Genomic DNA, 20,964 nt, shown 5'->3' on the forward strand with positions numbered 1-20,964 from the left:
TTAGTGATTTCTGCAAATGATACACAAATAGTAGTTTCACTTAAAAAAAATGATACCCATTCAAGTGATCTATTTAGGAACTGTATGAGAAAGAGGTCATTCATTTTGGGAACAACTCTTCTTTTTGGTCCCCTGCATGTTGACCTGACAAACTGGACTCGCTTCCAGCACCCATTAAGGTAAAAAATCATAGGGTGCTGAAAGATGACAAGTTGAAATATAAGAATCATGTCAGTAAGGCTACTTCATCCTCGTTTCACGCACTTACAGTGATCAAGAAAATTGAAAAATGATTACCTTTCGATCTTCTAAAAAACTGTGGTCATTGTGCTGGTCTTGGCCACATTGGATTACTGCAATAGTCTGTATTTAGGTTTGCCCAAGTATTCTTTAAACAAATTACAAACCCTTCAAAACGCGGCTGCACATATTCTTGTCAAGATTCCTCAATTCCATTATGCGACAGCGGCCATCAGCAAACTACTCTGGTTGCCAGTGAAGAAATAAATAATTTTCAAAGCCTTTTGTATGGCTTATAAAATTTTTCATGGGCAGAGTCCCATCTACTTTTGGGAGAACCTGACATGGTATGTGCCTGGCAGGACCCTTTGTTCTAGTTCTACCATGCACTTAGTCGTGCCATCTTTCAACCAGTCTTCCTTTGGTGGCAGGAGTTTCTTCAGAGGCACTGCATTATATTGGAATTACCTCCCTCACAGTCCAAAAGCTGTCACTTTGGTTTTAGCATTCATGACGTCACTAAAAACCTGGCTTTTTATACAGTAAACATTAGTTGAGCCATCACTTTTTTGCCTTGTATCGCACAGAGCCAAATCACCTCCAGACAATTGTTATGCTTTATTAAGTATTGCATTCATTCATTCATTCATTATTCACTATCTGCTTTAAATCTGACTTCTAACCCAAAGATAGTAAGGAGTAGCTATATAAAGTTAGTAGAATTACTAAAGATTCAATTCGAGAAGAGATCAGGGGTTGTCTTTAATTAACCTGTAATTGCTGACCTGATAATGAATAATTGTGACTTTTTTTTATAGTAAGAGGGATTGATGTTGGTCTATACATCCCAAAATCACAGACACCTATATTGAATAGGTAGAAGTATTAAAACAATTCTAGCTTTTTAGAAAATTGTTGAGTCTTCCAAGAGGAATTGGTGCACAAGCAAAAATTTACCATAGTCTCTTGTAAAGCATGTACTTGAAGGCTATTATTGTAACCCAGAATTGAATTCTCCGGTCTGAGGGAAGACGATGTATCACAATGGTATTGGTTGGTGAGGACAAAAAACAACTACAGAGATTCTAGGCCTACTCCCTCGAGGCAACATATCTATAAGTCTGCAAAATACCTCTGATGAAATTTAGCGAGCTGCTGAAAAAATGTGGAGAAATTTATGAATCTAGCTCCCTTAAAACCAGCCATTATATATGTCTACACGAAATAACGATAACCAGATCCCACGCATAAAAAACAGACTAAAGGAGATGGGAGGCTGCTTGCAATAAGTGTAACCACTAGCAATAGCTCAGCTGATTAGCCCATAACTAGGGTGAAACTGGTCCTGGGTTGCTTGGCAGCTCCGGCTGGACTGTTTCCATGAGGAGAAAGGTCAAGACTGATTTGCATATATTTCGGTCCAAATGAGTTAGCACGGTGAGCAAAAAACAAAGGTTTGGAGGGCTCTACCGAGTGATTGCCAGTGATTAGCCTTACTGAGAGTAGCTTTCCATCATCTTTTGTATGTTTCATGTACTGCCCTAATTGGCATGGGTATCTCCCTTGCTCACTCTGTCACAGAAACTAAGCTTCACCCCGCTTATGAGCCCACAACTAGAGTGAAACCAGTCCTGGGTTGCTTGTGTTCTGATTCAGAGAGTGCCTGGCTTGGCAGTTCGTGTATGACTGATTTAATGAGGAGCAGGCTCAAGACTGATTTGCATATGGCTGGGTCTAAACTGAGATGGCATGGTGAGAAAAACAATGATGGTTTGAAGTGCAACCCGAGCAATTGTGAGTGGTTAGACTTATTGCAAGCAGCCTCGCACCACCTTTTGTGTGTATTAGAAGTACTTAAGTCCCAGAATCAAAAAATCATTTCTGTGCAACATTTTATGATTCAATCATTCTAATTATAATTTCGAGAAAGAATCTTGAAACATTGCCAATAAAAACATCACTATATTTGTACGTACTAGAACGTATATATTCACTTGTGGATTTGAGTGATCCCTAAATGATATCAGGATACGCATTTATCTGTGTACATGATGTGTCTTCATACTAAATGATAACATCGTGTCGATGTGCATCTGTTTGTGGTGGGTCAAAGCTCCTCAAGAGGCACAAGATGATCATATTTTGTCGGTGAGACACTTTCAGATAATTTGGTATCTGTTGTTGCCCACATTGCCTTTCACAATTTAATGAAATGCACAACCAACACGCTCGTAACATTGGCCATTGCCTTGGAACCGCTACCAGGTGTAGTTGCATTTGTGGCATGAGAATCATTAAGTTCTGTTGGTATGAAACTCCTAAATAAAATCCAATTTCCTATTTTGCCTTTCACACTTTAAGAAAATACACAACAAAGTAGTAAACTAGACTTTATCCTTTGAACAATGACACTCTAGACATCCATGTTTAAAGTCATTGATGTTGAATCCTTTTGTTATAGGATCTGACTTCTTTGTCGACTGGATTTGTCTCAACAAATCTCAGCAACACAAAGCCTCCAAATGCATAGATGTGTAATATATTCTATGCAGCAAAGCATCGTATATGCTATGCTCTGTTTTTTCAAAGAAAATTTTGTTCTTTGTTAGGTTGTCCTACCAACAGCTTCCGGCCATCTGGCTATGACAAGCATGTTTCCACAACTTGTAGCAATAAAAGTAGATGTCTGGGTGATTGTTACTTAGCTAAAATAGCCAGGCCGTTTCCCCACCCTGCACGAGAAGGGAACCCTCTGTTTGTTTCTAGTCCCATTAGCAATTCAAGTCTAATGCACTCATTTCACATTGTAGCTCTACTGTAAAGTGGCTGCATTTTAGAAATGTTCCTTACATTGAGAAAAATGCAAAGGAAAGCAACATTGTTCGAACTCCCATCCCTTGAGTCATCTAAACTTCAATCCCCATGGTGTCTGGAGCTCCTGCCAAATTCTCTCCCATGAAGGCCAGAGCTACAGCAGAGTTTATGGATATGAACATGAGAAGCATTTACATGAAGTGGATTTAATGGGAATCATTTACATAGGCAGTGATTATCCATAGCAGGCCGGGGATACAGACCATGGGGAACTAATTAGCATGTTCTTCTGCTTCATGAAGGGGCATATTAGCAAGAATCTCGTTAAAATTATTGCCGTTTGATAATGGGCTTGCTATTATGCGTTATAGAATTCCAATAGAAGCCCAGGTTAGATGCCCTGCACATCTAACATGGGCTTCTATTGGAATTATATAACGCATATTAGCAAGCCCATTATCGCCATTTTAGCGGCAGTTTCCTGCTGCTAAAACTGCGATAATGTTAACGAGGTTCTTGCTAATATGCCCCTCAGTTCCTTAAAAAAATGACCGTTATAACATCGAAGTACAATATTTTCTTCATTTTGGGAAAGATAAGATGAAATTATTAACTTACAAGCAAGGCAGCATGAAGTTGTTGAGGGGCAAAAACTATGATGCACCAGGAAGTGTTACACTAATTTATGCGTCAGTAGTAACCAGATTTCCGAGCATGGTGATCCCTGTCAGGACCTCCCACCCGCCATGTTCCTCGCTGTTGAAAAGTAAGCAGAAGATGACTGGGTAATTGTCAGGAGCTGTGAAATTGTGACAGTTGTGTACGACGTACTCCAGTCCCTAAAAGACGAGACACAGTGGTATACTTTTATTCCACTTGAAATCAACATTCTAGCGCCTTACCTAAGACAGCCCCCTGCCTACAACTAGGCCCTGGAATGCTTAGACATGCAGCTCGTTATACTCTGATGGACCTGCAGGGAGAATGATGCGTTCAAGGACACATTGTCCTCTGCTAAAATATTCCCAACAGTTATGCGACATGCTCCTTTCTCCATTGTGTCATCATAGTGCAGGTTTCGAGATGCAGTTCTTCTTACATTATTATTACTGATGGAGAATCGGGATATATACAAGAGAAACTTAGAGGAATAGGGCATCTTAATGAACATAGAGGTCACGGAATGCATAAGTTCCAAAAGAGAGTCAGTACAAAATTCCTGAGGATTTGCGCCAGGAAGCATAAGGTCCGTTTCCAAATGTGTTTTTCAAGGCGCTTGATCAATAGTAACATATTTATGCCTGCACACGGTGCTTTGAAACCGTGCAACGTATGCTGAATTCACACATATGCCAATAATAATCCATATTTGTAAAGCGGGAACCATCACCCGTTAGGGCCTCTAGGCGCTGGGGGCGTCGGGAAGATTAAGCATGCTATTACCCAGAGTCACATGGTGCTGGGCTAATCTGCCGCCGGTCCCGGGGATCGAACCGTGATCCCCAGATGCCGGATTCAGTCAACCTGGCCGCGGCGCCACACCTCTCCCAACAAGTATATCGTGCACAACTTGCATGGGGTGAGAGCAAGGCCATCCCATATGGACTTTCTTCCATCATGTCATAAAATGTATTGCTGTCATGTCTTCACTCCCAGACCCAGATTTGAACTTGCTTCCTTACACCAGGCACAGCACTGTCTGCAGAGTGGAGGTTACTCATAATAAAACATAAACACATTGTGGGGGCGCTGATCTGAGCTTTGTGGGTGCTGATGTGACAGTTTACATTCTACCACTTTGTTAGGATAGAAAAGAGCTTGGAATTGCAAAGACTGGGTCTTCAAGTTACACCTTCTGCAATGCGCTGCCTGCACCCATGTCATGTACGGTAGGTCTGCTGAGACAGCACAGCCCTAGCACTACTCCCACAGAGGCACAGGGTGCCAATGCAGTTTACGCTTCTTTGCATGAATTCATGCTTATGGATATCCAAGATTGCTACAGCTCATGTTGAGCAGCTCTATCGACTCACACCCTTTCAACCACTCAGAATAAATGGAGCTGCCTCTTATTCAAGGATGGTAAGCATACACGAAATGTACTTAATTTTCTCACATGGAACTTAAGAGTCTGACACTTCGTTTTTTGCTTCTCCGATAACCAGCTGACCTGCACCGACTGAGATTGCCACTGAAACAACCGCCTTGTTTCAGAGCTTGCGCATGGGGGTGCCCCTTGCCAAGCCATTACATGAAGCATATTCCCATTTCTCACTGATGGTCTATATCACCTCCACTGTCATCATGGCAGCAGCACCTGAGGACCCCCCCTGAAGATTTGCAACTTTTTTCCATTCATTACTGCTGAATTTCAAACGTTCAGGAGTGGACGGTAGAGAAGCTCACACCTCTACTGAGTCCTGGGCCTCATTAGAGAGGTAGGTGAGATGTCTGAGGAGAATAGCCCTGCATAGGCGCCTCTGCTTGTGGTGAGTTAAGTTTGTAATGAATTGAAGCCCTTGGCTACCGCAAATTCTTTTCTACATAAGAAATCCTGCAGACTAATCCTAACCAAAGGGTGTCAAGGCGCTAGGAGCAGTTGAGAAGATTAAGCGAGCTATTGCCCAAAGTCACATGGTCCTGCGCTAACCTGCCACAGGCACCAGGGATCAAACTGTGAACCCCGTGGTCCAGAGTCAGGCACCATAGCCGCTGCGTCACACCTCTTCCGCTAGGAGTTCACCCAAACAAACCCTATTGATTAGGTTTGGACAGGCATTTTATTCCACCAGGCATTTCCCCGGTGGGCTGGAGCCTCTGGAGGCCAGTGTTGAAACCCCAGGGTCGTTCCTGGTCTATCAACTGCTTTCCCCAGTTCCTGAGTTAGTTTCAGCAGACATGGTGAAGCTTCAAGAGGGACAGAGAGACAGGGAGAGAGGAGTAGAGAAAAAGCGATCAGAGATAAATTAGAGAAGGAGAAAAAGAGAGAGAAAAGGTGGTGAAAAGAGATTGTGCAAAGTGGCAAAATGAGTAGGTGATGTGTGAGCATTTTTTGCCAGGGCTGCTTGTGTTTCCTAAGTCCGCCCCAGGTATTAATTCCCACTCAAAGTCCGAGTCAGGGATGCAAGCGCCTAATTCTTTTCCATTGTACGGAGCATCAATGATAAGGGACACGAAAGAGGGACCAGGAAGTGCTGGTTTGACAGTGATGGCGCGCGTGGATAGCCGCAGGATCCGAGGGCCGGAAGAGTCTCAGTCTCCGCTGCTGTTTGTCGCTCAGCCTGCCCCTGCTGCTGACACCCCGACAGAGGTCGGAGCGCTGCGGACAGACGGGCGGCGCCGGCACCAGGCGGACTTAAAAGGCCGGTGTGCGCGCGGGTAGAACTGTTGAGTCAGACGAAGGGCTCGGAGTACCTGGAGCTGGGCGGCAGCACCAAGGTCCTGTGTGCCGTGTACGGGCCGCGGGAGGTGACTAAGAGGCGGGATGCAGCCTCAGCGCAACGCGGCGGCCGCTTGATGTGTGACTTTCGATGGGCTCACTTCGCACAGCGGGGGCGCTCGCTGCGACCCTTCACGCACACAGCGGGCACGGACAGCCCGGTGTAAAGATGAAACAATGCACAGGAAACGTTGCACTTAAGGATTTAAGTGTTTATTTGTGAAGACAGGTTCTGATACAAGAAGCCCACAACCGACAGCTGCAGGGTCCTCATCGTAACTCCCTAGATAACAGTTGAAGGCAACAATAACGACGAAGACATGTCAGCGAGAGGGCACTTAAACAATAACAGAGCGTGAAGACACGCTCGAGATGTATTCAAAGGTAAACGCGCAAGTGACAAGTTGCTCTTAAAGGGGAAAGAGCAACTTGCAACCTTAACACCATCCCCTTTATTAAACAAATAGAAGAACAAGGAATAATTGACAATCAGAATAAAAATATAAATAACACTTGAAAGGTTAAACAATGCAATATAACAAATGAAAAATCTATCACATAATAAAAGTGTTTACATCAAATAAAAATCCTTGCATTTCTGAGGAACAGAAACATTGCGATGTGGCCTTTGAGAAACCACAGGTGAAGAGCAAATATCAGATGATGATTGCATAGCCAGTGGAGAATTGCAACATGTAGTTGAACTTTGAATTACAGCAGGAGAACAATCGTTTGACATTGAATCTGTACATGAATCCGAATTTCTGTCAACATTAGTCAAAGATGAATTGACAACACAGAAATCTATGCCAGAGTTTGACCCATCTAAGTCAGAATCATAAAAACCCTTTTTTTGGTAGAAATGATCTTTAATGCTTGATCATTGGTAATTTTGACCAAATACCTCCTATTCCACCACCCCTTCCTTTTAACAAAGCAGAAGTTTTAGACACTTGTATGACCTTAACTGGCAAAGTGAATTTAGACTCCCCTTTCATAACATGTAAGATCCAGTAAAGAAAATACTTTTGCACCTCCCAAATGCCAACATGTCCTGCACCTTGGGTAGGGGGTGGCAGTCAACAATGATTTTTTTATTAAGGGTGCGAATATCCACACATAGACAGATCTCATTAGTCTTTTTTTTGACGATAACAATCTGAGTTACCCATTCCGACGAGTCTGTGGCCGTAATGATACCCTCCTTGCAAAGTTTGTCAAGCAGAGCTTTGAGATCTTGCCTCACACTAAGAGGGATAGACCTCACTTTATGTACAATTGGAAAAGCATTCTCCTTGAGCTTGATTAAGTGCTCAAACCTTTTTATGCTACCAATTTTGTCACAAAAAATCTCGTCAAATTTGTTAACAACATTACTAACATTAGTTTCCATATCACTCTCAACAAAATTATTAGACTGTTCTGCAAGTCTAATGGGATTGTCAGAACCAGGAAAAAGAGAAATGCCTAGTCTAGCTAAGTCCTTCCATCCAATTATGTTCTTACCTTTGACAGCTACATATATCTCCGTAGTTATTTTCCTACCCAAACATGAAAGGACATCAATGAAATTACCAGACATATAAATGTCCTGATCCCCAAATGCTTTCGGGTGAACATCAGTTTGAGATAATTGCCTATCTCTCCAATTCTCTATAAACAACCAGTCAGGAATGATCGTGATTGGCGCACCCGAGTCAGCCATCATGTCAACAAGGACATCAGATACCATTGCCTGGCAATAAAGTCCTTTGATTGATACTTCTTCCAAATTGTCATCTGATAATGCTAAAAACATCTTGTCAAAATCTTGTGCACATGTGTTAGGTGTGACTTCAACAGAACTAACTCTCACAGTATTTTTAACGGATTTACACACAGACATAAAATGACCTACTTTACCACATTTCGTATACCTCTTGAAGGAAGTTGGGCAACTGGGATTGTTCCCCAAATGATTGCAAGAACCGCACCTGAAACAGAAATGTTTAGGTTTCCTAAATGGAATTCTGTTAAATCTGCCCCTAGAGCAATGGCTGAAACCTGAAGATCCTCATTGGATACTACAGCTACTGATGAGCTTGGGGAAGAAAAATCATTAGCAGTAACCTTTGAAGAAACCATTGACCTTTCTATTCCCTTAGCTATCTCAATGGTTTCGCTCAATGTTGGGTTCCTACAACCGAACAATCTCTCCTGAATTTCTTTTGAAGCACAATGATAAACAAATTGATCCCTCAAACAAGTGTCCAACACCGCCCCAAAATCGCACGTAGATGCCAAATGTCTCAAAACAGAAATATAATCTTCTACAGATTCATCTATATTCTGCTTCCTCTTCATAAAATTAAAGCGTTCCAAAAGAATACTGGATTCTTCTGTAAACTTTCTTGAGAGTCTAGCCAGACTCTCTGAATAAACATTCCATTCTTCTTGAGCACCTGCAGGGGCTTGGATTTGCCGTAAATTATTGAAAAATGTTGTCCTTCAAACCCCAAATGACCATACAACAATGCAAATTTCCTTTTTGCATCAAACTCATTAGCATCATTGGCTATAAGGTAGTTCTGAAATAACTTAATCCAATGTTTCCACAGAATTGCAGGTTTACCTGGTGAAGGTAGAAAGTCAGCTATGTTTAGGAGCTGATTGTTAGATGCCATGTGAAAATATGTCCCTTAAAACTGAATTAGTCACAGAAACTGCATGCAGATTAAATAAATTGGCGGTTGAAATGTGCCTGGCACAGAGAAGATAGGCAAGCAAGTCAAATTGTGCTATTAAATTATCCAAAAGCGGACTTGAGGCTTGTCTCACTCGTTTACTCCTTTTAAATAAACAATAAAGTAGATAAATGAGCAAATGGTGTGCCTGTCACCGAAGGGCTGGCAAATCTTACCACTTAAATCATCCTCGCATCAAAACCGGGACTGAATTCCTGACAAATGGTCTCTTAGACAGAGAAACGACGATACGTTGCCACGTTACTAGGCAACAACTCCTTCCCTCCTCCGGAGCTTAATCACACCCAAATACCTGGAAAGGGTTAATTAAACCCCTGCAGTACACGTGGGAGGTAGTCATCACAACGTCAGGGGGTGGGTCTTAAACTCCCTTCACTTGTATTGAGCGTAGTCCGTCGTCCGGATCAGGCAAAGGCTAGGCACACTTGCAGGTAAATCCACAAAATGTTTATTATCGGTCGGTGGGCTGAACAAATCCTTCATCGCCAAATGTAAAGATGAAACAATGCACAGGAAACGTTGCACTTAAGGATTTAAGTGTTTATTTGTGAAGACAGGTTCTGATACAAGAAGCCCACAACCGACAGCTGCAGCGTCCTCGTCGTAACTCCCTAGATAACAGTTGAAGGCAATAACGACAAAGACATGACAGCGAGAGGGCACTTAAACAATAGCAGAGCGCGAAGACACGCTCGAGATGTATTCAAAGGTAAACGCGCAAGTGACAAGTTGCTCTTAAAGGGGAAAGAGCAACTTGCAACCTTAACACCTGGAGAGAGAGATGGCCCTGACCCTGCAGGAGAGCCTGGAGGCGGCCGTGTGCCTCGGAAGCTACCCGCTAGTGCAGATCGAGGTGTTGGTGTTAGTGCTGGAGGACCGGGGCTGCGCTCTGCCCGCCGCCGTGTCCTACGCCACACTGGCCCTGGCCGACGCCGGCATCCAGATGTACGACCTGATGGTTGGCTGCGGACTGTGCCGGGGTTCTGGGGGTGGTCTGCTGCTCGACCCCACCGACGGCGAGGAGGAGCCACAGCCTGGCGTGCCCGCGCCTGTATGAGCGTGGCACTGATGCCGCAGCTGAACCAAGTGACTGGGCTCCTGTGCAGTGGAGAGTGGGAAGAAGATTCCTCGTCACAGGCGGTGCGTCTCTGCATAGAAGTCTGCCAGAAGCTCTACCCAGTGTTACAGGAGTGCCTGATACGCGCCACCAAAAAGAAACTTTGTACTCCAGATCCTGGTTCTGCTTAACTGAGGATATTGCCACCCGATGGATCCCCCTTGTTGGATTCATGCTTAACCAGCAATAGACTCCTAGGCTCTGTTAAGTGGTTAAAGATCGGAGTTCTCCCTGCTTTCAAGGGACCACATGTTCAACTCAGTTGTCGCAAGGACAGCGGTGTGAGGTCATCTTTACTTTCTAGACACTGTTTAAGAGGCTTCATATCCCTAATTTTGGCAGACTGGTAACTAAAGAATATTTTTGAACCAAGTAGTCCGAGGAGTTCCATGTAAACGTCACACTCCTATTCTTGATAAGGAGTGTTCTCCTGTGCTTTAAGCTGCCAGGGGTGTCCAAGCTTGAAGTTGTAGTTCATGCGATCACCCTTTATTGATTTTTAATACCACAGCAAGCTTTACAAACAGTTTGATCAGTACAGCCACTTGAAGGAAAAATACCCACTTTAATTTGTAAATTGGTAGCTGGATAATATACTGCTGGGATAATTCCAGCTCCCTTGAATTATGGAAGCCTGTGAATATGATGACATCAATTCATAATATGATGATTTCATAGTGCTGATTTCACTTTGCACATGGCAAAACCTCGAATGTTCTCACTGATGGAGTTATCCTAATGGTTGTACAGGAGAGCACTGGTGTTCCTGAACACTTTACTAAGGTCCTGTTATAGGAAGGAAGCTTTTGGGTTCTCATCAATACGTGTTAACCCAGTCAGTGGCTGAATGATGTTTTTCTATCTTATGATTCACGGTTTCTCTTGTTTTTTAAACATATACAAGATCATGGACATACCAGCTCTGGTTTTCTGTTGCTGTAAATGATTTATCCTGTAGATTCCTGGTTTGAGAGTTTGTCAGGGAAATTATGCCTTTACACCTATGTGAAAGAAATATATGCAAAGACACATACCTTCAAGTCAAGTCAAAATATATGTTTATTGTGACCATAGTCTTTAAACAATACAGTGAGCATAAAGCCGAATGGAGTATGCGTCATAAAATCATACCTAGTTTGGTAACCTACTAAGATCACAAACTTATATGCCTACAGTCTTATCAATAATACAAATTGAGTATGCTTTCCCTTGGTTGGCATACCTACACCCCTTTTACACTAGTACCACACATACTTAAAATAAGTAGTTCACTTCCTGCCAAAACAGATGAGACACACACACACACCCCATTCTCCCCAACTGTCTTCCCGCACCTTAACTCTGACATTCTCCTGCACAGTCAGACAATCACCCTTGTGTACATGAAATGAATTATTGACTAAAATTATATCAGGCACTAACAGATCACACAATCGGTTAGCATTCCCAAGGGTCCTCTTTTTGTAGGGTTGTGCTTTTACTTGTTTCCTGCTATTTCTAGTAGGTTTCTCCTGCTAAAATGTAAGTGTACCACCACCTATCGCCCTTTGAATTTTGAGAAGAAACTCAAAATATATCCTTCACCCCACCTATATTGAGTGAAGTCACCACATAAGTAAAAAAAATGTTTTTCTTTTCCATGTAGATCACATACACACATACCCACACGTTATACCAAAATAGCACAAACATGCACTTAAGTCCTTCACGTATTTCAAAATAAGTTGGCTGTCTTTCCGTACATCTACACATTACTTATATTGAAAGAACTACACTCCCCCCTCTCTCTCCAGTAGAATTGAGTATGGGTTATTTAGGTCCTAAGGATGAGTCACATAGACTGACACATACAAATATCAACAAAGGCATAATTTACCTACACTTTCCTCTTTTGCAGCTTCACAATATACCCCTACATGCACCTCCAAATATCTGTACACACATCACTATATACAGTCACATTACGGAAAGAAAGCCATTTTCCTTCTCACTCCATGTCATCCACGCAATCAAGCAACATGTCTTAATGTCCGCTCAGTAAAATTATTTCTGATCTTGCTAGCCTGGATCTTTATAGTTAAGAAGTCTTTCCAGAATTTCACATAATTTGTACACTCTGTTAGAGTGATGGAGGAAATCGAATTCTCTCATGTCGAAAGATGTTTAATTCTCTTCTTTCTGCCCATGGTGTTATTTGGAAGTACGTGAAAACAAATCCCTTTGTCAATATGGTTTAAGGTAGACATATTGCCTTTCATGTCTACATCGGGGAAGTTCCATATGATTAAATTGGCATCATGACTGACTTCAGTAATAATCTTGGGGTAACTGATTTTGTGACCCTTTTAGCTTAATCAGGGAAGGCCTCTAAGTATTTACTATTTACAGGGAATATCATCTACCTCTTTAAAAAATGTAATTACCTTAATGTTTTTTCTACTTTTCAAAGGGAGACATTGTTTTATTGCTAATTTCTGAAATGTGTTTAGTATGACATCAAGCTTTCCATATTTTGGGATAGCCCGATGTTGGTATGCGGTACTTCCTGGTGTATGTCGGAATGGCTCCATTGTAGCCCCTCTAAATTATTAAATGTTAGAGTGCAGTATCTGTTCCAGCTTGCAACTTGTTGACTTCATCAATTTCATTGTGTTCCTTTCAATAAATTGAGTATCATGACCAGATCCATTTTGTCGGATCAAAAATGCTAAAAAACAAAAGTCAACTTTCTAAGCATGTGGGACCAAATTATTTAATCAAATCATAAGAAGAGTCCTTGAATCATTCTAATATTTACTGGAAATGTAGTGGAGGAAGCAGGGTATAGAAAGGCTAAGCATAAAAGGCAAGAGAGGAGGCAGGTGTCTAAGGAAGCTTGTTCTCTGCTGTGTGGGCCCAAAGCTGAGTATAGTGATTCTGAGTGATACCATGGTGGTTCTACTTGATGTCACTTGCAACACTCTTGGCTCTGAAAAAGCCACTTGTCATGGATGGAGCTAATAAACATGGCTAAATGGAGAGGAACACATGCATCATGATTACATTTTTGTTCTCCATGAAGCATTCACTGGTGTCTTGTAACAAGATCATTTGGTACTACTTTGTTTATGGCTGCCTTGGCAGGATACTGTGAACTTATTTCTGTGACGTTTCTGGAGCTCTGGTCATATTCAGATTCGCTTCCTGGTGTAGCAACTATAATGACAATTTTTCTCTTAAAAACCACAAAATGGAAGAATCACCTCAATAATGTGTTCCCAAAGTCCTAATATATGACTCATTCACAAAGGCATTTATGAGCTCGTTAAGTAGTAGCCTGGTAGCTTACTTCACATAATCTTAAAGGCATTTGTAAGTTGCCTCAAAAATATCTAAATGGAAACACATAGAAATATTCAGGAAATATTCAAATACAATGCTACAGAAAGAAAGTACTGTATGCTATTTGCACTTCCACATAATAGCAACATTTCAATTTATATCTGAGCAACTGAGCAAACCTGGGGTAATACGTTTTTTCTCAATATATAATCATTTGCTAAATCATATATAGGGTTAATTAAGTGAACACTGTTTCATGCTACCAAACACAATCAAAGAAAATGTAAAAAGTATAAGGAGTTTTCAAAATAAAAAAAACCTTATAAGATTTGTTGGTCCTGACCCTCTCTGCAGCGTCACCAGAAATGTTATACCTTCTCCCCTCCTGTTCTACTGAATTTGTTTTTGTTGGCCATAAATCTCTGTGAAATTTACACTGCTAACCAGTGCTAAAATGTTTGTACTCACTCTCTAAAACATAGTAACACTGTCTACACCTGATTTGACTAGTTAATTGCCTTATATGTCCTTAGTAAAGAGATACAGCATGTACCCAGGGCCTGTAAATTAAATGCTACTTGTGGGCCTGCAGCACCTATTGTGCTATCCACTTAACTAGCCCCTTACAACATGTCTCAGGCCAACCATTGAAGCTTGCATGCAGTTATAAATCACCAATTACACTTGGCAAAATAAACCCATTGCTATATATAAAACTCCCATTTTAATACATACAACCAACCCTAAATTAGGCATAAGGAATTTATAGGGCAGGGTACATAGTATTCAAAATATTGGACATGTACTTTTAAGTTTTACATGTCCTGGTAGTGAAAACTCCCAAATGAATGTTTCACTACTGTGAGGTCCCCCGTAGGATAACATTGGGTTACCTTATCTAATTTAATAAGTGGTAAAGTTTGTTGGGCAGCAGATATAAATGTGTTGTTTGGTGTGTGAGTGATTGTAATTTAAAGTCATCTTTAAAAGTCAGATCAGATTTTTTAAGTCACAATTCTGAAAATGCCTCTTTTAGAAAGTTGGCATTTTCTTGTCCTAACCATTTGGTGCCTGCAGTGTAATTCCTGGGTCACATGACTAGATGTAGTTGGCATTTTACCTTTTTGTATTTCCCCAAGAGAGCCAGGGATACAGGGATTGGATTTTGGCAGGATAAGCCATTCAAGCAGGATGGGGGGCACAACTATGCACAGCCATCTTGTTTTCAAAGTTACTACCTCAGCATACACACACATGCCTTTTCACTTCCCTATTATGCCCCCAGGCATCCTGGGTAACAGGTAAGAGAGGCTGGAAATTCCAAGCACTTCTGTAGGGGAACACGTTTTTTCCACTTCAAAGATAACACCAGGAATAAAAGTAGGACCCTCAAACCCACTCTTCAGATCACATCTGGACCTGCAAAATGAATCTCAGAGTACTGCCCTGCTGCTTGTGGCCTGCTATGTACTTCAGAGGACTTCCCTGCTGCAACAAGAGAACTGCTCTGCTACCTGAAGCCTGCATTGTAACCTCAGAGGACTCACCTGCTGCTTGAGGCCTACTTCAATACTTCAACCCCAGACTTCCAGAGTGACTCCAAGGGCTGTTTGGCAGCCTCCTGATAAGAGTTTTAGGGACAAAAAAGGCTCCAACATATTGGACTCAAACTAGGACCACACCTGAATGAGTCCTGACCCTTCAAGTGGCGTTCCTCCAGTCTTGAAACCTTGATTTGGTGCAAAAGATGCCAAGAAAGGCCAGATTGAAAACCTGGGAAATCAAACAATTTCAGCCAAACGTTCTATGATAACTGAAAGAAAAGCAGGACCTACCTGTTCACCAATTTGCCCAAGGTGCATCACTGATTGGCCTGACTTTACTCTCGCTCTGGCTACGTTCGTCTCCATAGCAGAAATGTCAGTTTAGCAGCTGCTGACAAAGGGGGTATCCAGCCTCATCGAGCCCTCAGCGGCTGCAGCCTGCAGGTCCATCCTGCTGGCGATCTTCAACTCCCCCTCAAAAAAAGCAAGTCTGAATGAAGAAGCCTTCACCATGACCTCACCCAGTGGCTCCCTGACAGGCCCATCTCCTCTCGGACCACACCGACCTACCTTTCCCACTGAATTTTACTCTCTGGAACATTTTAATAAAAGTTTCTTTTAGGTCTGGTAAGGGGAGTCTGGGCCCAATCCACTTTGTGTATCTGAATTACTCTCCATTGCGGTTGGCCATAACTTCCATCTTTGCCTCGGTCATGCATGACTAGTTGCCCACAGTTGATGCTTTATCTTTAAGGCACTATTTTTCACTTTGAAGTTTAAATTTTCATATCTCAGGTGCTACTATTTGTATTTTTCTTCTTTTGTGTTCAAATAATTCATTAAAGTTCAATCTATGTTTCGAAATTGGTGTTGGATTTTTCTTGAGTTTTGTTTTCACTTTATTTCTGTTTGAGTGCTGCATGAATACTTTGCATATGTCTGCTAAGTTAAGCCTGCCTGATTTGTTGCCAAGCTAACAGAGGGTTAAGCACGGGCTAATTGAGGGTCTTTTTGTGGTTCACCCTGGAAAGGATTCTTGCTGTTGTTTAAGCGGGGTTTCACCCTACTCAAACAGAAACCCTATTTCTCACAAACACACAAACCTTAGGACACACATAATAACACTTTAAATAGGGTTGCAGCACAAAGGTGATACAAAACAGTGTAAAGTGTTGTTTTGGGACTTACCCTCTGCCACAAATCCTTATTTCTTTGTAATGTAGCTCTAAAATTACATACACAGTTTGTGCTACTTTGCATCCAGGGTTGCGTCCCATGTGTGATACATGGGTGTTCCCATGGAGTGATCAATGGATTTTGCTACAAAGCCCTATCTATAAAAAAATATAAAGCAAACACAAAGAGATGATGGACAGAGTGCTGAAACTTTTCAAACACTCAACCCCAGTAACAGATCTGGATTGAATCCATCATTATTCTTTAGCTCACTTTGCCACACTAGTTCAAACACAGCTATATGCAAATCATTCTTGACCCTGTGCCTTATGGGAACAGTCCCGCCCGAACTGCCAAGTCATATCTTCCCTGGACCGGAAACAAGCATCTTGGGACCAGTTTTAGGCCAACAGCCCTCAACAGCCAGGCTAGCTTGAATCCAGTGGCAAAGTGAGCAAGGGACCCACGTCTGGGCATACCCTGCCAACTTAGGACATACAAAGCAAACACAAAGAGATGATGGACGGAATGCTGAAACTTTTCAAACACTCACCCTCAGTCATAAAAAAAATAGGCTGGACTTGCAACAACAATTAATGCCTCCTTGAGATAGGTATAAATGTTGAGAAAAGTTTTCTTTTCTTAAAGCTTTACAAACTTTGCATGTATTTCACATTGTACAGCACACACAAAAAAGAAGGACATTAAACTGTTTAATCATAGTATTTTACATAAAAGGGTATACTTCCAGAGCAAAATAATTATGATTATGTACAATTCCACTGGAAAACAGTTATCCTCTACCATTTTTAGTTTTCGTTTTTGCAAGCATATGCTCACAGTGTTCAGACACCAGGATATTTTCTTTTTCCCACTTGTATTCTTTTAATTTATGTTGCATATGTTGTTGAGTCTATGTGTGTTTTAATGTGGTTGGTTCATTGAGTGAATGGAAGAATGAGTCAGTGGATGGATGAATGGATGCCAGAGTGCAAAGATGAGTTACAGAGTATTATGACTTATTGAGTGCCTAAACCCATCAATGACACAAAAGGCTCTTTTATTCCTAGCAAAATATAAATATACAACACAGATAGGTATGCAAAGATAATGTGCAGACATTTTACAACCGTTTAAAATAAGGAATACAGCAAATTAAAATACAACTTAATTTAAATCAGGGGTCTCCAGACTTTTCTTAACTAACTGCTACCTAAGTTCATTGAAAATCATCCTGTGCTACTTATATTAATAAAGATTTAATACTGACATCATCAAACAAGGTTAAATTAGAGGCAGCCATTTCCAAGATTGCCAGTAGTTATCACCTCAGTGCATTAGGCACGCTTCCGAGCTGCAATGTAAAGAAAAGCTTTGTCAATGTGAATGCCTCTCCATGGTGATAGCTGCAATGCCCCTGGCACCAAGGTAATCTTAGTAATAAGTCTACCCCAGTAGCCGCCCATGGAGGGAGTTCCATGGGGTGGTGAGGCGGGCGGGGAGGGGCATTGTGGGGGTAGTAAACACCGGAATATGGATGAACGGAGGTAAGTAAACATTTAAATAGATAAAACGAATTTTGTTGTGCGCGCTTCATCGCATTTTGCGCTGCAGTGCGCACAACGAAATTCGTTTTATTTATTTTAATGTTTACTTACCTCCGTTCATCCATATTCCGGTGTTTACTACCCCCTACCCTGCCCCGCCTCACCACCCCACAGAACTCCCTCCATGGGCCACTACTGGTCTACCCAAACAAAAGCTCATGAGATCTAAAAACATATTTTGTCTTCAAATTATATATTTTCAACCAAGAAAAAGCTTTTAATTTCTTAGGGTGGACTGAACACAGGGGAACTATTTAAGGGTAGTTGGATAGCTAGTAGTAGCTCACAAGCTACTAGTTGGAGAGCCTGATTTGAATAATTTGACTTCTAAACATTCTTTGCATATCTATTTACTCCACTGAGAAGGCTAGAAGGTAAATCTCCAGCAATTGAGGAATTCAAAATGATCCTTTGGAAGAGTTTTCCCAGATATAGTTTCATACTGAGAGACACTGAGACCCATTACCAATGGCAATTATGAGTAGAAGAAGTAGAAGAAGTACAAGAGTACAAGAGTACTTCTCAGCATACTCATAAATGCCTGTGCGAATTAGCCATTAATCATCCCATTCTGTATTAGTAAAAGGGCAAAGTGGGCACCTTCCTTTTTATTTGTACTAACTGTAGATGAAAATTTCCTTTTGTCATCTTTAGAGTATGTATAGTTGTATTATATACTATAAATATTAGATGGTATCTTCATAGAATATGATATACAAATACAATTGGATACAAGCAAGGGGCAGTGTTTAAGTTGATGAACACAGGATTTGAAATATATATTTTAGTGCGGTCACAAAACATAATGGGGTTTTTTTCCACTAATTTTTATCAGATATCTTGATGGGTTTATACTCTTGTCTCTGTATGTCTTGTAGTGGAGAACCTGACCAATGACCATAGAACAAGACCCTTGTATATTCACCCAAAAGAAAACAACTGTTTCCAATTCCATCTCCACACACTAGCTGGGCCAACCCTGAAATAAGGAGATAATATGGCCAACAGAGTAGATGGTGTAATCATCGGACTCACGTTTCCTTTTCTCTCCACTATCAACGGAGCCCATACTCTCTTTCTGCTTATTTGATCACACGCCATATCGGATTCACTTATATATACAACCCTCTCAAGTATTCAGAAAAAATTCGAGAGTTCCTGGATTTCCATAATTTACAAATTTCCGTCTTGCTAACAAGACAGCTTAAAACAGCATTTCTTCAACCAAACTATATCCCAAAAAATTAAACTAATTGTTACTTTTAGTTGTATTCCAATGATTTCTTCCAGGAAAACATTAATTTCATCCCAAAAGGGGACGACTTTTGAACATGACATGAACATATGTATATAGTCAGCCTCCATCTGCATACACCTAGGATATGTGTAGACCTTACCAGTAACCTTCGAAAGTTTTACAGGAGACCAATATAACCGATAAGTGCTGAACAAGTGGTTTCGTTTTAGTAGTGCTGATTTTACTACTTTTCACAATGTAACATATGAATTATTCCACATTTGCATCCAGTCTCGATTTTCGAACTCTTCACCCCACAATTTATAAATTTAATTCTCAATATTTCCGTCTGCCTCCACAAAAGCCCAATACCAACACAATATTTCCTTACGCTGCTGTCTGTTCCTCATTACTTGATCAGTTTTATCATCTTCCACCTCTACCCAATCTTGCCTTGCCCACCAGGCGCTAAGTTGACAATATTTGAACCTTGTCAGTAAACCATTGGTACAATTGCTCAAAGCTTCCCAACTCATCAAGTTACTACCAACCTTAAGGTCTGCCTAGCAACAAATACCACCACTTATCAAAGGATGACTTAGTTGGTCCCACAAACACTATGGTGTACCGGGGGAATCCCAAATTCGTGCCCATGGTGAAAAATATGGAATTCATATTGTTTTTTGCACATACATCCATGTGTTCAGGGCGGATAAATAATTGGGGATAATTGTTAGATGACTAAAGTACTATATGTTCTAAACACTGCATGCAGAATAAGAGATTTATTAAAACCATATAAACTGTGAGCTATTATGTGGTATGTTACAAGTCCTAGAATCAATAAAGCATATCTAAGCGTCATCTTATAATTCAATCATTTTAATTATAATTCGATAAAGCAGCCAAAAACATTGCAAATAAAAACATCGCAATGTTTGTGCGTTATAGAATAAATGATATATAAAGCATCGCTATATTTGTGCGTTGTAGATTAATAAATGATATATGGAAACTCATATATCTGGGTACATGATGTGTCTTCGTACTACATTAATCCATGAAAAAATCGTATTGGTGTGCATCTGTTTGTGGTGTTAATAGCTCCTCGAGAGGCACAAGATGGTCGAGACACTTTCAAAGAATTTGCTAATTGTTGTTGGCCACATTGTCTTTCACAATTTATGAAATGCAGAACCAACTAGCAACGTTGCCCTTTGCCTTCGAATCGCTACCAGATGTAGCTACTATTGTGTAATGAAAATCATCACGTTCTGTTGGTAAGAATTTCCTAAATAATTTCCGGTTTCATATTGCCTTTCACAGTTTAAGAAAACACAAATACATAGTGAACTCGACTTTATTCTTTGAACAATGACACTCTATATATATCAATGTCTAAAAGTATAGATCTTGAATCATTTTTTTCACATTGGACCTAACTTCTTTTGTCAATTGGCTTTGTCTCAACAAATCTCAGCAACACAGTCTCCAAACGCATAGATGTCTAAAATATTCTATGTAGCTAATCACAGTATATGCTATGCTCTATTTTTTCAAAGTAAATATTGTTCTATTTTAGGTGGTCCTATTGACAACTTCTGGCCATCTGACAAGCAAGTTCAAGGTTAAGTTCAGTAATTTGTATAGCGCACTACTCACCCAGAGGGTCTCAAGGCGCTTGAGGGAGGGTGGGTGCATTACTTATCGAATAGCCAGGTTTTT

At 41.0% G+C, this 20,964-nt stretch overlaps 1 pseudogene; it reads left to right on the forward strand.

Moving 5' to 3' along the window:
- The first annotated feature begins 6,262 nt into the window (after positions 1-6,262).
- Positions 6,263-10,485, forward strand: LOC144827617 (exosome complex component MTR3-like; annotated as a pseudogene).
- The last annotated feature ends 10,479 nt before the right edge of the window (positions 10,486-20,964 follow it).

This window comes from Lissotriton helveticus, chromosome 4_1, assembly GCF_964261635.1.
Source record: "Lissotriton helveticus chromosome 4_1, aLisHel1.1, whole genome shotgun sequence".
Lineage (NCBI taxonomy): Eukaryota > Metazoa > Chordata > Amphibia > Caudata > Salamandridae > Lissotriton > Lissotriton helveticus.